Source organism: Staurois parvus, unplaced genomic scaffold (genome assembly GCF_062004578.1).
Source record: "Staurois parvus isolate SC_StPar_1 unplaced genomic scaffold, SC_StPar_1.0 ptg000116l, whole genome shotgun sequence".
Lineage (NCBI taxonomy): Eukaryota > Metazoa > Chordata > Amphibia > Anura > Ranidae > Staurois > Staurois parvus.
Genome location: NW_028317912.1, coordinates 5,156,708 through 5,176,347, shown reverse-complemented (window position 1 = coordinate 5,176,347; position 19,640 = coordinate 5,156,708). Strand labels below are relative to the sequence as shown.

General features: G+C 41.6%; 1 protein-coding gene across 1 annotated transcript in view; it reads left to right on the top strand.

The window, feature by feature from the left end:
* The window catches only part of ALKAL2 (ALK and LTK ligand 2), a 116,542-nt gene that overhangs the window by 65,701 nt on the left and 31,201 nt on the right, over positions 1–19,640 (top strand). The window lies entirely within an intron of this gene.

Here is a 19,640-nt window from a genome sequence, read left to right as displayed (position 1 = left end):
CGGCATGTAAGAAAAGCATGAAACAATTGGTGGGGCTTATTTACAATGCACTTGTGACCAGACTATGGACATTAAAGTATTTGCATATTCTTAACAAGCAGTAAAAAAGTTTTTAACAATACAGCCTCTTAAACAGTAGATGCTGTAACCAACTGAAACTTGACTTCAAAGTCTTTGTTGTAAACTTTGACATTGAACAAATAAGTAAACCTCTGATGTTAAAACTCTCCCCAGTGCAACAGCTAGCTGGCACTTATCTGTGAATCACATATATAAACAGTGATATATTTAAAGTGCAGGGCTATAACCTTAAAAGAAATGTGAAAAGTATATCTTATGGCGCTGCTCCAAGGTATGGATCGAAGGAAAAGGATCACCCCACTGGCAAGTGTGAAGAGGGGAGCATGAGTCCGAGCGATCTAGTCTAGTGTCTAGTATCTAGTATCAGTCAATACAAGTGAAGGGATGGACACTGGCCAACCAACCCCAGGAGTCCAGTGTAGAGGAATGGCCTCTGTGACCAAGCCCCGCAGGTGGGGCAAAACGTGTCAGAGGGCGTGGCCAGTATGGCGGCTGAGGCCATTCCTCTACATTGGACTCCTGAGATTGATTGAGCAGCATCTATCCCTTCACTTAAAAAAATGTACTCACATTCTTTCTCAATCATATAGCATACACTGTATATCTGGTAAAGTATAACATTAGTGAAAACAATATATATTTATATCATATATATTCCAAGATATATATATATATATATATATATATATATACAGTCATGGCCGAAATTGTTGGCACCCTTGATATTTCTCCAGGAAATCATGTATTTCTCACGAAACGTATTGCATTAACACATGTTTTGCTATACACATGTTTATTCCCTTTGTGTGTATTGGGACAAAACAAAAAAAGGGAGGAAAGAAAGCAAATTCGACATAATGTCACACAAACCTCCAAAAATGGGCTGGACAAAAGTATTGGCACCCTTTCACAACTGCGGATAAATAAGAATGTTACAAGCATGTGATGCTCCTGTAAACTCACCTGGGGCAAGTAACAGGTGTGGGCAATATAGAAATCACACCTGAAAGCAGATAAAAAGGAGAGACGTTCACTTAACCTTTGCATTGTGTGTCTGTCTGTGCCACACTAAGCATGGACAACAGAAAGAGGAGACGAGAACTGTCTGAGGACCTGAGAACCAAAATTGTGGCAAAATATCAACAATCTCAAGGTTACAAGTCCATCTCCAGAGAACTAGATTTGCCTTTGTCCACAGTGCGCAACATTATCAAGAAGTTTGCAACCCATGGCACTGTAGCTAATCTCCCTGGTCGTGGACGGATGAGGAAAATTGATGAAAGATTGCAACGCAGAATAGTCCGGATGGTGGATAAGCAGCCCCAAACATGTTCCAAAGACATTCAAGCTGTCCTGCAGGCTCAGGGAGCATCAGTGTCAGCGCGAACTATCCGTCGACATTTAAATGAAATGAAACGCTATGGCAGGAGACCCAGGAGGACCCCACTGCTGACACAGAGACATAAAAAAGCAAGACTACAGTTTGCCAAAATGTACTTGAGTAAGCCAAAAGCCTTCTGGGAAAACGTCTTGTGGACAGATGAGACCAAGATAGAGCTTTTCGGTAAAGCACATCATTCTACTGTTTACCGAAAACGGAATGAGGCCTACAAAGAACAAAACACAGTACCTACGGTAAAATATGGTGGAGGTTCAATGATGTTTTGGGGTTGTTTTGCTGCCTCTGGCACTGGGTGCCTTGACTGTGTGCAAGGCATCATGAAATCTGAGGATTACCAAAGGATTTTGGGTCGCACTGTAGGGCCCAGTGTCAGAAAGCTGGGTTTGCGTCCAAGATCCTGGGTCTTCCAGCAGGACAATGACCCCAAACATACGTCAAAAAGCACTCAGAAATGGATGGCAAAGAAGCGCTGGAGAGTTCTGAAGTGGCCAGCAATGAGCCCAGATCTAAATCCCATTGAACACCTGTGGAGAGATCTTAAAATTGCTGTTGGGAAAAGGTGTCCTTCCAATAAGAGAGACCTGGAGCTGTTTGCAAAGGAAGAGTGGTCCAAAATTCCGGGTGAGAGGTGTCAGAAGCTTATTGATGGTTATAGGAAGCGACTGATTTCAGTTATGTTTTCCAAAGGGTGTGCAACCAAATATTAAGTTAAGGGTGCCAATACTTTTGTCCAGCCCATTTTTGGGGTTTTGTGTGACATTATGTCATATTTGCTTTTCTGCCTCTGTTTTATATTTGTTCCAATACATACAAAGGGAATAAACATGTGTATAGCAAAACATGTGTTAATGCAATACCTTTTTTGTGTGAAATACTTGATTTTCAGGAAAAATATCAAGGGTGCCAACAATTTCGGCCATGACTGTATATATACACACACACAATACAAAAGAACAATATGTTTGCAGCAAACAGTCCATATATCATAAATGACATGTGCAAAAAGACCGCAAATGTATCTGCGTGCGCGTTGCCAGTGCTGTGCCACAATCAATCTTATGAACCATTAATCTTCACACCCTCCATGGTAAATAATGTGCTCTCACCTCTTTGGCTGGACTTCTTAAGTTTAGGGGTTCTTACAGCACTTCTTTCCCTTCAGGAATTAATATTCCTTAGACATTTGCAACCACTGTATTCATCTGCCATAGGATCCCATAGTGCTTACTGACATATTTTCTTAAAAAACAATTAAAACCACTCACATTTTGTAATAAAAACAATCATGCCTGTCATCATAAAATGGTCCCACAATCACATATATTAAAAATGTTAAGGGGTATATTCAACCTTCTGTAAATTTTTGGAAGTCACAATCTTATGTTTTTTTTATATAATAATTACTTTTGATCACTATAATGTCATTGTGACAAATAGGTGTATAACACTGACTTTATTAAATAACATTGAAGATGAAGGAAGTGAAGATGAATTACTGGCACTAAATCTTTGTCCATCTTAAACACCCACACTTCTTTACAATTTTGAGATAGATATAAGAGGACACAGAAAATATCAGATTTCCTGACTGATGCTAAATCTATAGACACTCCATAATGATGTCACATAAGCATTCCATGACTGATCTGGTGTCAGTGTACTACTCACACAAGACTGATGAGACCTTACCTGATTTGCAATTAAAAAACCCTCTTAACACCAAGGAGTCTTATGGCTCGATGATTGCTACTGTGGTCTGTTTAAAATATGTCAGGTGTTTAACCTTTTTATAATGGGATAGATAGATAGATAGATAGATAGATAGATAGATAGAGTATTTTCAACTTGCTTTGTGTGTTGATCTTGTAACTGTCTTAGTAGTACTTAATGTTTATTAATATTGTTATTATTAGTTATAATAATATATAGATAAAACCTGAATAGGAGAAAAGAAGTGGTGTTGCCTGTTGTAACCGTTCTGGTTCCACTAATGAATTCCAGTGCCTTAAAGTAAAGTCGCTTACAGGGTATCTATGGTCAAAATTGAAAATCTTTGTTTTTGAACATCTCCAGAAAATACAGTTCAGAATCTACCAGCTAGTTGATTGCAAAGCATTCTCACCACATCTGCTTTTACAGAATATCTATTAAAGTAGAAGGAAAGGCTATATAACCCCAAAAGTTATCCCTCACTGCTCGCTGCTATCAATGCTGCATACTATTTGAAGAAGGAAATCAGTGTAAATACCTTTTTTTTAATTTTCTTCTGAATGGTCACATGATCACACAGGTGCAGCTCTGTGCCAATGAGTGGCTGCCATGACTGGTGAAAGAGTACTTTTTCCCCTGTTGACAACGGGTGAGCAGTGGAATCCGGTAGGTGACATCACAACTCTGAATTCAGCCCCACTGTTGAACCACTCATTGATTCAGAGGAGCAGGGTGGTCATGTGAAGAGGATTAAAAAAAAATGGTATTTACACTGTAATTTCTTAGCATTGATGCAGCATTGATAGGAGCAGGGGGGGGGGGGATGTTTTAAATTCGGGATATTTTAGCCTGTATACTTTGTAGTACCATGACAAATGGAAAATATAAAATTTCTGAATCCTGTAAATAATTTTAAAAAATCTTTTTGTAATTGTTTGTAAGGGTACATTTACACCTCTGTGTTTTTGGCATTATTGGTTGTGGTGTGTTATAAGTGCATTTTCATGTGGTTTAAAAAGGTACCTTCTACGAATCTAAAAAAAATGTCAAATTGGCATAAAACTTGTTAAATTCTAATCTGAAATGCACTATGATTCCAACATGGAGGTGCTCTCTTTCTAAAGCTACATAAAGATAAGGGAGATATTGACGCTGCTTATTGCATCTAGCATTATCTACATTGTGAAAGCTCACTGCCTGACTATTATGTGCCTCACGCTACTTCCAGGGTGATGACTTAGTAGGCTTTATATAGGCTTTTTTTTTCTCTGCTCCAGAGTTGGTTGCTGCACTCGGGTTTGCGTATAGCTGCTTCCAATGGAGGCCAATATTAAAGTAGATTTTCAGAGACAGATTGTCTTTAAGGGTTTGCAGTGAGAAAAAAACATTGTGTAGAGAGTTCACAGGCGGACTGACAACCCATGGGGCCCCCGGGCAATAGGGGATCATGGGGCCACTGTGTCCTTGCTCAAACTCAAAAAAGCCTATGAAAAAGGCACAGGGGCATCTCATGGGGCCCCCTACTGTCCCCGGGCCCTCGGGCAGTGCCTGAGTTCCAAATGGTCAGTCCGCCCCTGAGAGAATTTTACAAAGAGATTTAAGTCTTACAAAGAATTAAAACTCTGCGTCTCATATTATCTTGATTCATTTGGGCCTAATCCTCCTAGATTGTAATCCCCAAGGAGCAGGGCCCTTCTATCCCTCTTGTATTGAACTGTATTGTTGCTGTATTGTCTCCCGTTATATTGTAAAGCGCTGAGCAACCTGTTGGCGCTATATAAATCCTGTATAATAATAATAATAATCACATCAATACAATGCTGAAACATGTTCCAACAGGACAGTGTCTTGTGGTGTAATGCCATTCATTGTGAAGGACACCACAACACACCATGCTGCCAACTTATGGCAGTGCATCACAACACACATGCTGTTCCCAAAAAAAGGCTTATTGTTGATTTTTGTTCTGTTTGGTGTGTTGCCATCCCGTTCATAATTAATAGTCCGCCTTAACAGAATGCATGTATCTAGCCATATAAAGTGTGGTCAAAGTGGTACAGCTCAATTCCCATATTGTTTAGAAATAATTTTCCTGCAAAAAAAGGATAGATAGTATGCATATAAGCATGATTTTGCAAGTCAACACAATACACCAAAGAGTAATAAGCAATAATCCTGCAGCACATAAATTAGATCCTGATTGTTTTAAATCTTTTAGCTGCAGGCCATTTACAGGTGAAATGGATCAAACCTCTCTTCTTTTTCTAGGCATGATTCAGTGCATGTTCTTTTACAGAACTACACTACATGCTCAATGTCTCACAAGCATCCTGCACCACTGGTGGGAATGTCCTCAAGTAACCAGAGATCAAAAGTATATATCATGACTGTAAAAGGAATAAATTAAATCCTCTCATTCTCATAAATCTTGTCTATATGTCATAAAACAATTCGTCTCGGCTATGAAAACATAACATTGCATGTAATTATTTAGAAGTCACATCATGTTTTTCACCAAGGCAATCTAAGTTAAAAATGCAGTTATTGTGAAACAGTACCAGGTGTTAAAACATTGGCCTATTTAATAAGACAGCACAAAGAGCAATAATAATTTGCGAAGTGCAATAATCATTAGCAGCTGATCAAAACTCATCTCTGCACTGACCTCAACAAAATTAAATTCGATTATTATGAGTTATTCCACTTTGTGCTGCCTTCCCGTACCCTGGACAACAGTATTGAAATGATAACTCAGACGCTAAAGCTTCATAAATGGTTGAACTCCTGGACTGCAGTTGGATAGCAATAGACGTAGCAGAAGAAGCACTATCATCTACTTCCAGCCCAAGTGTAATGGAGAGGGGCCAGCTTTAACGGACAGCCTGAGTACATCTTTCTTCCCCTTTCACCATTTGGGACATCATTGTAATGTGTTTGGTAAGGAGAGACATGCACACAAATTTGCTATGTTGCTAACATGTATTTTTGTTTATGTTAGGTACTTATAAGTTGAGGTGTTGCATGACTGGTTCAAAGTATGAACTGGTGCCACCAAGCAATGTTGCTGTCTCTTTTATCTAATACCCCCCCCCCCCATACACACACACTTATATAACATTTAATGCACAAGCTAGCCATTGAGAGGTCAACGTGATCCAAGTAAAGTCAAACACCAGTCTGAAAAAAATGCAAATGCTCAAACTACATGTCTAAATAGACTGTCCATAAGAAAAAATATACACTAGATACAAATACACTAAATTGGCCTGAAATGTTCCCCAAAAGAAATGCTGGTTGATGACTTAAGCTTAGTTCTATCCTCAGACAAAAAAAGGGCAAACTCAATAGATCAGCTGGTCTTTTTCTGCTCTCAATCTTCTTGGTTTTTATATTTTAAAAATGTACCTTATATTGATGAAACTGTTATTGGTTCACTGTAAGGAATAGTTAAGACATTCCAGTGTGGGCAGGCAAGTTCACAAAAACATACAAACTAGAAATGTGTGTCAGAAAACTTTGTAAGTTCACTAATTCAAATGAAATGAAATTTTAAAGATCATAAAAGGCAGTTAGGACCCAGGTACACTTTCAGTGAATTTGGGGGATCCTGTTTGCTTTTATTTCAAGTGTTAACGCTTAATAAATGCTAATTAATCAGATAGATATTTCAGATATAATCAGGTAAGGCATCAATCTGGTCACTTTGTCAGCCACAAAACTGTTGACAAACCTGAAAGGAGCATAGAAACTCCACTTTTTAAACAGGTTTGGGCAAACTGCCACCCTGCCCTGCTCCTTTCTTAGGTAAGGCTTATGAAGTGACTGTAGCCTACGCTGTCTCAAGTGGCTCTAGTACTTCAGTGAGCTGGCGTGCCATAGTGTACTGTGCATGCATGTCTGTTTCTCCATAGGCCCTAATTCAGAAGACATCTGCTTGCAGAGTTTTAAATTACATTAGGGTCTATGGAAAAATGACTGCGCACAGTCAGTACACCTTGGCTCCAAATTCATTAAAAGGGACTATAGCTGTCCAAGCTAGGCAAGGCAGCTATAGGAGTCTGCCAGCTGATTTGGGGTCAGTTATGAATATTTCCATGGGATGGGGAAAGTGAGGCAATTATTTAAAAAGTGGAGGTCTACTGTACATTGTTTGTTTGATATCTATAGCCTGTTATGTTAGGTCTATAAAGGTATGTGCTGTATGTGAAGTCTTCCAAAAGTGCCAATAGGCACAATATGTGTATCGACTGTCTCAGGTCTCATTGTTTCCCACTTCTTTGTGATGTCTGAAATTGTGAATACATTGCTATGGATTTTATAAAGGTTATGACTACTTAAGTCAGCGTTTTAATGGAATTAATTATAAATGTGGGATATTTAAACTCAGCAATATGTGCCCAGTTATCTCTTTAAGAAGTGGTTTGCTAATCGTGGTTGTTGTAATGAAGCTTCTGTTTCAATACTATGAAAAACGCAGGTTGTGTGACTGTTTTTCTAATTGAAACTGCTCCCGAATGTTTGTTTAGTAACTATGGACAGTTGTCACCTTGATGTGTTTGCCTAGGTGTAGCCTCCCTTTCCCAGACACCCATATCTCAGGACTAACAATCGAGAAAGGGATAAGGCATGGCCATGCCCAGGGGTGGACTGACCATTTGGAAACTCGTGCACTGCCCAAGGGCCCGGGGTCAGTAGGGGGCCCCACGAGATGCCCCTGGTACCTTTTTCATAGGCTTTTTTGAGTTTGGGCAAGGACACAGGGCCCCATGATCCCCTATTGCCCGGGGGCCCCATGAGTTGTCAGTCCGCCCCTGGCCATGCCACTCAAAGAAGAAAGGTGTAAGCATGCAGATGGAACCAAGAGAGCTTCAAAGTTCACGGACATATGATTAGGAAATCACAATTCCCATACAACTGAACCCACTTTGGAATTTTTTTTTCATTCACAAAACACTAGAGGATTTACATAATTTTCCTGATATCTTTTAGTACATCTTTATTCTTTTACCACGCTTAATTATCTTGTCAGACTACATTCATCCTGGAATTTTTTTATTTCCATTCACAGATGTAACGTGAAGCAACTTTATTAGCTATGTAATGGAGTTCCGCCATCTGTTGCCAAGCAACACCACACCTTCTGCTAATCTCTACTAAAAGTTAATAAAATATTAATCTCAATTGCTAGTGGTATTAATTCTACCTAGCTGCCTAAGGGGACAGCGTCTGATTCCCCCCCCCCCCGGAACCTTACTTCTGGCACAGGATAGGTCTGAATAGTTCTCCAGCTTTTATAAATTATGAATCAACGCTTATTTATTAAATTCATAAGCATTAAATATGTACATTACATTTTTTAATTAATATTAAATACGTTTGTTTAATTAAATAGGATAACTGATGCACAGTGAGAAAAGAAAGTAACAAAAAGTGGTAATGGTGTGCAAGTGACATGCAATTTGCAGATCTCTTTTACATGCGTTTTCATGCTTTTTACAGACTGTGGAATTAAGCTACCATTTTTTTGTGTGTGCTATTTTTAAGATAATGCAACATGACTGGAGAACCACATATTCTGTTGACATCTTTATGGGTATATTGAAATGAGTGAGCTGAATTTCTTGGCAAGAAGAAAATCTATAAGGGGTAGTAAGGACTCACTGACATTTTCCACATTGCCAGCTATTTTCTTTCTATGCAGGAGGCCATGAGAAGAGATACAATGCCTTAAGAAAAGTATTCATACCCCTTGAAATGTTCCATTTTGTCATGTTACAACCAAAAATGTAAGTGTACTTTGTGACGGAAGCATTGGCAGGACAGAACACACAAAGAGGATGGAGAACACACAAAGCTTTATTGAGACAACAAATGACAGTCACTCAATGGGGAAATGGCAGGAAGGGTGATCTGTGCGCAAACTAGGGACGAGTCCTGGCACGGGTGGTCTGGCCGATAGGGGGGTGACAGCAAGGAGGGGCTAAGATACTTTTAGTTCAGCACCAAGGGCAAAGGAAGAGTCTCTGCGGCTGATGGTAATCCCACAAGGGGTAAGGGTCATCAGAGGAACAGTTTGGGTAAAACGGGGATCGACCCAGAAGCAGTTAAGGTAAAACAAGGGAAAGCATGTGCCCATGGATCCAACAGGGTGTCTGGTCCCCCAGGGATAAGAAAGTAAGACACAGATACCTGTTGGAGGTCCGGGACAGGCGAGGGGTCTCAGCAGGCTGGCTTGTGCGGTCTTCTCCCCCTTTGGACTGGGGTCTTTGGCAGCAGGCGAACAATCTCCCCTCTAGGCTGAGGTCTTCGGTGACAGGCAGGCGATCCACCCCTGGACTGGGGTCTCGGGCAGCAGGCAGGTGATATACCCCTGGACTGGAGTCTCGGGCAACAGGCAGGCGATCTCCCCCCCTAGGCTTGGGGGGTCCCAGGCAGAGCTTGGTCACGAGAGTCCCGCCTCAGCTGGGCTCCCTCCGTGACTGCACAGCAGACCGGGGCTTGGGGCAACAGGCAGGCAACCTACCCCTGGACTGGGGTCTCGGGCAACATGTGGGCAACCTACCCCTGGACTGGGGTCTCGGGCAACAGGCGGCAATCTACCCCTGGACTGAGGTCTCGGGCAACAGGCGGCAATCTACCCCTTGACTGGGGTCTCGGGCAACAGGCGGGCAACCTACCCCTGGACTGGGGTCTCGGGCAACAGGCAGCAACCTACCCCTGGACTGGGGTCTCAAATAGCAGGCAGGCAATTTCCCCTCAGCTGGAGGGTCTCAGGTAGGGGCAGGCAGTTTCCTCTTAACTTGGGGGTCTCAGGTAGTGGGCAGGCAGTTTCCCCTCGGCTGGAGGGTCTCAGGAAGGGGCCGGTGGTCTCCCCTTAGGTTGGGGGTCTCAGATAGTGGGCAGGCAGTTTCCCCGTAGCTGGAGGGTCTCAGGTGGGGGCAGGCAGTCTCCCCTTAGCCTGGGGGTCTCACCTTTGGGAAGGGGCTCCTGCAGTGCATGCAGCGGGGATGCCTGCGGGGGCCCGGTCCCCGCCGGGACCTCCCCCGGCAGCGGTGGCCTCTGGGACAGAGAGAGTGAGCCTGGTCTCACGCTGGCCTTTTAAAAGCCGTGCGGGACACTTCTGGGTTGCCCCCTTGACTCGGGCCTTGCTTTCGTGACCGCGGCCTTTGTCACTGGGGAGCACAAAGCGCAGGAAGCCCTGCGCCCATGCTGCGCCCACCGGGGGAGTGCAGAGACCTCCCAGCGGCCCCCCGGGTCTCCTGGCGAGGGGGGGTCACAGTGGTCCCCTCCCCTCATCCTGCACAGCCTGCTTCAAGGCTGTGTGCGGTGAGGGGGAAGGGAGCAAGCCGGGCACACGTGACAACTGAGTCCCACCTCTCATCCTGGGTGGCTCAACTTCAAAGAGCCATGACAGGATGAGAGGGGGGAGAGGTGGGGGAAGCTGCACTGCATAAAGTGAACTTCTTCTTTCCCCCATGCAATATCTATTCACATTTTCTTTTTTAAACACCACCCTGTGTAAACCAATCCTTATATGCCACTCTAAAAAAAAAAAGCAACAAATGTGCCATTGACAAGTAAGGTAAAGTCAAGTCTTTAACAGTCCCACATTATTGCTTCTTTGGAACTTTGGCAAATGGGTATATTTGCTTGACATTCTTTCTTATGATAGCCAAATCCCATTCTGCTGCTAATTTGGTTTCATATACATGCCGCTGGTAAACATTTGTGTTCTCCTACAGGCAGTATTTTCCAGGTTATCCAATAAATATCCCATGAATGTGATATATAAAGAAAACGTGTGACTTCAAGTGTAACTCCAGCCAAATACTTTATTTTGATTTTGATTTGGCTACAGTGGGTGAATGATTAAAATGTATTTCAAGTTTGTATTAGCATCTGGGTCTTGCTGGGCAGATTTCTCTTTCCTGTCTTAACAAAGCTAACTAAGACATGGCCTGGGGAGATCCAACATTTTGCTTTTTAATCACTTATAAAAACTTTTATATAGCACTTACATATTAATAGCATACTTATTTATATTCACACCTTGTTTTACCTATTTCCAGGGATGCCGGTGGCAAGCTAGTATTTCCAAGCCTGCTGTATATACACAGTCCTGAACTTCCATAGGCCAATCCAACATTGCCATCTTTATTAAAGTACATCTAACAGAAAGATTTAAAAAAAAATAATAACAAACATGCTTATTATGCTCTGTGCAATTTTTTTGCACAGACCAGCTCCGCTATGGGGGCACTCAAACAGGCACGCTTCAGAGCCCTGCTGGGCCCCAACCCCCGCTCTCTCTTTATTGGCTTACTGGTTGTGATTGACAATGTGAGCCAATGAGCAGAGAGAGATCCTGGAGAGCCACTGCTCTCATGCACATTGCTAGATCAAAATGGGGCTCAAGTATGTATAAGGGGGTGCTGGGAAGGGAGCTGCACCCAAAAGGATTTTTACCTTAATGCATAGAATGGGTCGCTTTTACAAGTGGCAGGAAAGATCACTCCCCTCCCCCCGCCCACAGCTTTTCTGTGATTTTCCAGGCTCTTTCATCCAACCAGAGAGCCCACCATTCAATCTGGCAGTTGATGTGGCTGGCTGTAGAGGGGACTGGGGAACAGAACATCGCCAATCTTCTCTATGGTCTAGGACAGTGGTGGGCAACCTTTTTTTTCAACTGAGCCAAATCTCGCCAAAACCATGATTGAAATTTATTTTGAGAGCCACATTTTTAAAACTGAAAATACATCTCCCATATAGTAATTCATCCCCCATAGTAATTCATCCCCCATATAGTAATTCATCCCCCATAGTGTAATTCATCCCCCATAGTGTAATTCATCCCCCATAGTAATTCATCCCCCATAGTAATTCATCCCCCATATAGTAATTCATCCCCCATATAGTAATTCATCCTCCATATAGTAATTCATCCCCCATAGTAATTCATCCCCCATATAGTAATTCATCCCCCATAGCAATTCATCCCCCGTATAGTATTTCATCCCTCGTATAGTATTTCATCCCCCGTATAGTATTTCATCCCCCGTATAGTATTTCATCCCCCATATAGTATTTCATCCCCCATATAGTATTTCATCCCTCATATAGTATTTCATCCCCCATATAGTAATTCATCCCTCATATAGTATTTCATCCCTCATATAGTATTTCATCCCCCCATATAGTATTTCATCCCTCATATAGTATTTCATCCCCCCATATAGTATTTCATCCCTCATATAGTATTTCATCCCTCATATAGTAATTCATCCCTCATATAGTATTTCATCCCCCCATATAGTAATTCATCCCTCATATAGTATTTCATCCCCCCATATAGTATTTCATCCCCCCATATAGTATTTCATCCCTCATATAGTAATTCATCCCTCATATAGTATTTCATCCCCCCATATAGTATTTCATCCCCCCATATAGTATTTCATCCCCCCATATAGTATTTCATCCCTCATATAGTAATTCATCCCTCATATAGTATTTCATCCCTCATATAGTATTTCATCCCTCATATAGTATTTCATCCCCCATATAGTATTTCATCCCCCCATATAGTATTTCATCCCCTCATATAGTATTTCATCCCTCATATAGTATTTCATCCCCCCATATAGTATTTCATCCCTCATACAGTAATTCATCCCTCATATAGTAATTCATCCCCCATATAGTATTTCATCCCTCATATAGTATTTCATCCCCCCATATAGTATTTCATCCCTCATATAGTAATTCATCCCCCCATATAGTATTTCATCCCCCCATATAGTATTTCATCCCCCCATATAGTATTTCATCCCTCATATAGTAATTCATCCCTGATATAGTAATTCATCCCCCATATAGTATTTCATCCCCCCATATAGTATTTCATCCCTCATAAAGTAATTCATCCCTCATATAGTATTTCATCCCCCACAGTACTATTCCCCCCCCCCCTTCTAGTAAGCCAAGTCCCCCGTGTCAATTCACTTACCTTTTGCGTTCCTCTCGCTGTCTTCCCGCGCCGTTCGGGTCTTCAGGGCGGACTGTGAGAGGAGCCTAGCTCCCCTCCCCTCACGTTCGGCACGCTGCCCCGCCTACACACATCCTGACAGCCACATCCGCAAGCCGGATTAAAAGGTCCGCGCGGACTTTTGGGGCTGCCAACCGAGAGGAGGCAGGGGAGCGGCCGACCGAGAGGAGGGAGGGGAGCAGGCGCCCGGCACACAGAAGAGCCGCATTAGACTGGGTAAAGAGCCGCATGTGGCTCGCGAGCCGCGGCTTGCCGACCACTGGTCTAGGAGACTGGTAGCAATGAGTATTGTAAGTGCCCCCGTCACCCCTCGTGGTGAACACATACCTAGGTCACGCATGCATATGTAAACAGTGTTTGCACCACACATGTGAGGTATTGCTGTGAATGTTTTAATGTAACTCTAAACTGGTAACCTATAAAAGTTCTTAAAGCACCACCTGTGGAGGTTTTTAGGTATTGTAGTTTGTCGCCATTCTGTGACATGTTAGGAATCTATTTACTCAGCGTAACACCATTTTTTACATTTTAAAATTGTGTTGGAAAACCGCTGCGTAAATGTTGCGTGACATAAAAAATTGCAACAACCACCATTTTATTCTCTAGGGCCTCTGATTTTTACATGTAGGAGAGATGTGTCAGAATAGGCCTGGACTTCAAATGGTTAATGACTCAGGTTTGGCTGAGTTTTCCATTGCTGTTGTGTTACTGGCAGTCCAACCTGACACTGGCAGCTATGCTATGATGCTCACTGGGTTCTCCCTCAGCTCTCTGACTCAACTGTGAGTACCGCAGCATAACTGGCAGAGCCAAACTGGATTGATTAAGCCTCAGTTCACACTATGACCCGCATATGAATCGCACAGGAACCACCCCTCATTGCTGTTCAATTCACATGCGATTCAGGGTGGTTCGATTTGAGCCTATTCATTTTGAAAGGCTCAAATCGCACAAAAGTTGTGCATGCACTGATTTTGGAACAGCGCTGCAACCAGATTGAATGGTTGTTTTGTACCATACAATCTAGTGCAGGCAAATGCATTGCATTTACGGCTTGTGTGGGGTGTCACTAAGATTGCACTAACACCCACTGCATATAATTTTTCCTTTTTCCAGTCTTTATGAATTTTGCGCAATTTATTCTATGTATCCTGGTAATGTTTAGCTGGCCATACACAGAGTGAATTTCAGCTTCTTCATGAAGAACTGGACAAAATTTGAGCAGTCCAACTGAAAATCTCAGAAGCCAGGTAGAAAATTGTCAGTCTAATAGCAGCTGCATCCAATCAGAAGCAGCTACTATTCATGTATTCTGACAGCTGTGGATACCAAAATACAATGGCCAGCAGGAGAGATTCATCCATACACGTTGGTTAGCGTGGATGGCTGACCGAGAGTAATCTCCCTTTGTTAGTTTAGTAGAGACAAGGGCAGGTAAATGTTTTACACCATCTTCTTTCAACATTTGCAGCATGAACCCTTGAAATAGCTTCCCAGTCTCAGGGAACCCCTGCTAAAAACGACTATAGCTACAACTCATCATCCGATAGTGTGATGGACAGCTCTTTACCCACTTACAGATAGTTAAAACGATCAATGGTATGAATGGGAATTTATCTGAGAGGCAGAAATTGCTAATTGCTCAAAGAACCCCTAGCAACCTCTGGAGGAACCCTGGGGTTCCATGGATCCTGGTTGAGAAACTTGGTTTTACACTATTCTGACACACCTGGAAGTGTCGGATAGAAGTGGTGCCCAGAGATCATGAAAGAGAATAGAGGACAATTTAACTTACCACTTCCTGGATAGGAAGGCATAAGAGTTTTTCTTTGCAGGGTTATGCTAGTCTCACTTAAGACAGATAGTGACAGGGTTTCTTTGAAATGAAAGTATTTCCCGGGAGTTGGTAATTTCAGCTTGCATTTAGATTAAAACTAAACTGCAGGAATGATATATTTTTCATACAGACAATGGACCAGCTTGACACAATATACAGTAAGTAAGCATCTGTGATACCCAATTGGTCTCTGTGGAAGCTATGAATCACCATAGTACCCAGAGGTACTATAGTATTGGTCATGATCTTCCAGGTGCCATGCTATCTGACCTGACCTGACCTAAACTTCTCTATATTAACCATAGGGGTCACTCATTCGGCCTGGCCACCAACCAAAGAATGTCCTGCATTTATTTCAATCAATGCAAAGCATTCACTGATTGAAAGGAGTGGAGTGGAAGGGTGGTGATGTCACAATCTCCACCTGACCCAGTCAGAGAAGCTTTGCATTAATGAAGAAAAATGCAAGGGATTTTTGAATGGAGGCCCAGCCGAGCAAGCAACCCCCTGTGATTACTATGCAGATGGCACAGCACCCAGAAGACTGCTGCTTTAACTGTAGTAGCTCGGGCTACTACAGTGATTTACAGTTTCCACAGAGGCCAGTCGGGTATCACATATGCATACATATACTTGGCATATTGTGCCATGCTGGTTTAATGTAAGTATGTAAAATATATCATCCGTTGACTTCAGCTACAATGCATTACAGCTGCTTTATTCTGATGACTGGGAATTTTATATTATACGCCTGCAGTTATTTTCTAGGTGCCTCAACTTTCTGATCTTTGTGTAGCGCTACCATAAGAGCTGATGGATATGATGGATCCTGTATTCTGCACCTCAACCTTCTCAAGAACCTCAGCCCCTCTGACACACCAGGTTGAGGGTACAAGCGTACAATATTCCAGGAAATCACTGAACGTAATACTTAGCACCCAGTAGTAACGTTATATAAAAAAACAGGTACTAAACCAGGTAGTAAAGACATACTTAATATATATTGTCACCCAATATAGTTGGTAACTAGGCAAGCATGAAATGGATTAACAATGGTAATACCACAATTTACCATACAAAATGATTATCAGTAAGGACTAGGCATAACATTGCATTTGGCGTCCAGATCAGCATAAACAGTAACAAGGCCACAACAAGTGCAGCAGTGAGCAGTAGCAGAATTTAATCTACCGAGTGCTGGAACTATATTGTCAGAGTGCATTTATGGTGATACTAGTCCTAGACTGGCTCGGTATGCTCTGTTTAAAAGAATGGGAGGATGGATACGGAGGGGAAAGGAGGAGATGCTTGCAGAATAATTATTAAGGGGGGGCAGTCCTTTGAGATGTTCTCCTGACCACTATTGTTGTGGCTTTTTAGGAGTGTCAGTGCACTTAACAACAGTCCTAGTATACCTGCATGCAGTATAAGTATAAGCAGTATAAGTACAATATAGGTATAGTATAGTCTTGGCACAGGTTCGAGCACGGATGTGGTTTAGAGGCAGTAAAGGTTAGGTATAATGCGGTATAGCGTTGGGATAGGTGCAGTCTAGATTTGGAATAAATGCAGTATAGGGTGAAGCATGGGTGCAAAATGGATTGGGTACACTTGGTGTCCTGCTTGGACTGTTAAAGTGTTACTAAACCCAAAACAGTAAAATCAGTCTGTATATGCAGTAAAGCATGTTTGTTATACTCACTGTGGAACCTAAGGAGTTAATCTTCATTGTGTAAAAAGGTTGTTTGATCCTGGCTTCTCTGATCTTCCCCTTCTACTACTGTCCCCAATCCATCTACTGATAGTACAGAGCTCTAGGAGTCATTCTGCACATGCTCAGTTTAGTTTGCTAGAGCATTTATTTTTCCTTTGGGTGGGTGCATGTGATCAGCACAGGGCCAATCAGCACTGTCCAGACAGAGACTCAGGGATCCTACAGCCTCATAGGATAATCAGGGGAGAATGAAAACTCCTACAAGATTAACCAGCGCTCAGCTGGACACTGATAGAAGTCACAAGACTGCTATATACTGCTGATGAGAAAAGGTATTTAGCAGTTTATATTTACTAAAATGTATTTCCATGTTGTGTGTACTATGGGGGACCAGATATAGTGAATGCAGGGTCCTGGGTTTAGTAACACTTTACAGAAGTTTACAAAATAACACTGGCTGGACTCACTGGCATGATCACCCCAGTAACAATAAAGGAAAAAAAACAAAAAGAAAGAAAACGAATACAGTCACCACATCAAAGAATTGGTAAGCTGCAAATATACCTTTTTTTTTGTTTTGGGTTTTATTACCACTTTACACTAAGTAAACATTTACTTTTTGCAAAGTGAGCATACATGTTCCAAAATAAACACAGTTGATTCCTTTCATAAATCAACCCGACTTTGTCAATCACTGCAGCCAGTATAGGCACTTTCATTGTTAACCTGCGGTGAATTCTGGGAATTGTGTATATAAAAAGATTTGAACAATCTTCCATCTGTGTGGAATCTTGCTCATTACAACATGTCTAATAGTCTTCTGTTTACAAACGATGGTTAACTGTATAGAACCATCATGGCCAATGTACATATGATATCAATTTAAACATGAATGATTTGCTTTTCCTGGTAATCATTGCTGTTATCTCAGTTGAGAAAGAACTTATGTCTACAGAGATAACATTGTAGTAAAATCTTTTATGAACATGCCTTTAATAAGTGATAACAGTTGTTCCTATTCAGAACTTTACAAGCAGTTCTGGCTCACTCAGGCTATTTTAGGTCAGGTGTACTGGTGGTTAGGCTAGACGCAGACATTCAGAAGACTGACAGGTGGAGACTTGCCAGGACCTGTTGGGTTATTGGTGTGACACACCAAATGGATAGAAAGCAACACATACGCACAGTTCTCAGTGGGAAGAGAGAAGGATCAGTCCAGTGATGTGGATTTAAAAAATCTGCATGAGTGATAACAAGCAGCACCCTAATTGCCTCCTGGTATTGCTAAACTAACCTAGGGTTGTTGTTTGGTGAAAGTAAGAAGCTGGTTATGGATTTTATAGAGTAGTTGGATATGAACGCATGATCCAGCTTCCACTGAAGTAAAAAAAATAAAATAAAATCTTCAAAGCATAGTAGAATTAGGATTGCCACCTCATCCCTTTAAAACTGAACACATATTAATTACACAGGTTCTGACGCTAATTTAATGCAGATAAGGCACTGAGTTTAATTATCACTTTAATTACCCACAGAACCTGTGTAATTAATATGTTCAGTTTTAAAGAGGTGAGGTGGCAATCCTAAGCAGCATACTCTGGGAATTTACATGTTGGCCCTATCAAACTTACCAGTTTAAGTGACTTTATAGTGTGCTCAGAAGTGGGCAGGATATTGGAGGATGCTACCCATGCCAGTTTATCCAGGGAAATACAACAGTGAAGAGGGCAGGATTTCTAAGCTCATCAATCACTTATGACCCCAACAGGGATAGGGTTTTAAACAGGAAGTTGAAAATAAGTGAGCGCTCAATCAACACAGGGAATAGCGACCATGCACCAAAGGCACCATATAAGACCTTCAGGTAAACAGTAATATACTAAAAGGGTGCAGCTCTGGTAAAAATCACAAATATAATGTATATATGCTAAATTCATATATAGATAATTAATCATCAATAAGGTGACATTGTGCAAATTCATATGCAACTAGAATCTGTGACTAATATTGCAAAAAAAAAAAAAATTTTGAGCATACCAAAAGGTGACAGTGTGGTTGAAATCACAGACAGACACATAGACGTCCACAAATTAATGAGCCTTGTATATAAATAGATAAGTAAGGTGACATTGTGCAAGCATACATGCCACTATATTATGTGGCTAATATCATGAAAGATCTATAACCAATCTAAATGAGTCCAAAAAATGTGAACAAGATCGCTGATGATCTTCAGGCGTCCAATAACCGGAAACGTGAAAAAGGTGAGAAAATAAGGTAAAGACTGCGCACTCACCAGATACGCAATCTTTATGCGCATTTGTATATCATAAAAACGCATCAGACACTCTCACATAGGTCTGGTCAGATCTGGTTATGTAGCCTCCACTGCTTCATAATCCATACTCCAATAGCATACGCTCTGCAATCATGATGTCACCTTTTGGTATGCTCAAAAAAAATTTTTTTTTTACATTTTTTTTTTTGTTTTGCAATATTAGTCACAGATTCTAGTTGCATATGAATTTGCACAATGTCACCTTATTGATAAGGGATAAGGTTTTGTTTGCTGCAAATCTGACAGATTTGAAATTTGCAGTCCCGGCAAATTTGTATGCAGATTCATCCAGAAGAAATCTTTTTTGAATAATACACTGTATAGCCTTTGAACTACAGCCAGCAGGCTTAGAAGGGCTGACAGAGAAAAGATTGGTTAAGCCAGCCCCCTCACTTTAAAAGAAGAGTACGATTTACGAAGCAGCCAAAGGTGGTTATTTACTAAAACTGGAGAGTGCAAAATCTGGTGCAGCTCTGCATAGAAACCAATCGGCTTCCAGGTTTTATTGCCAAA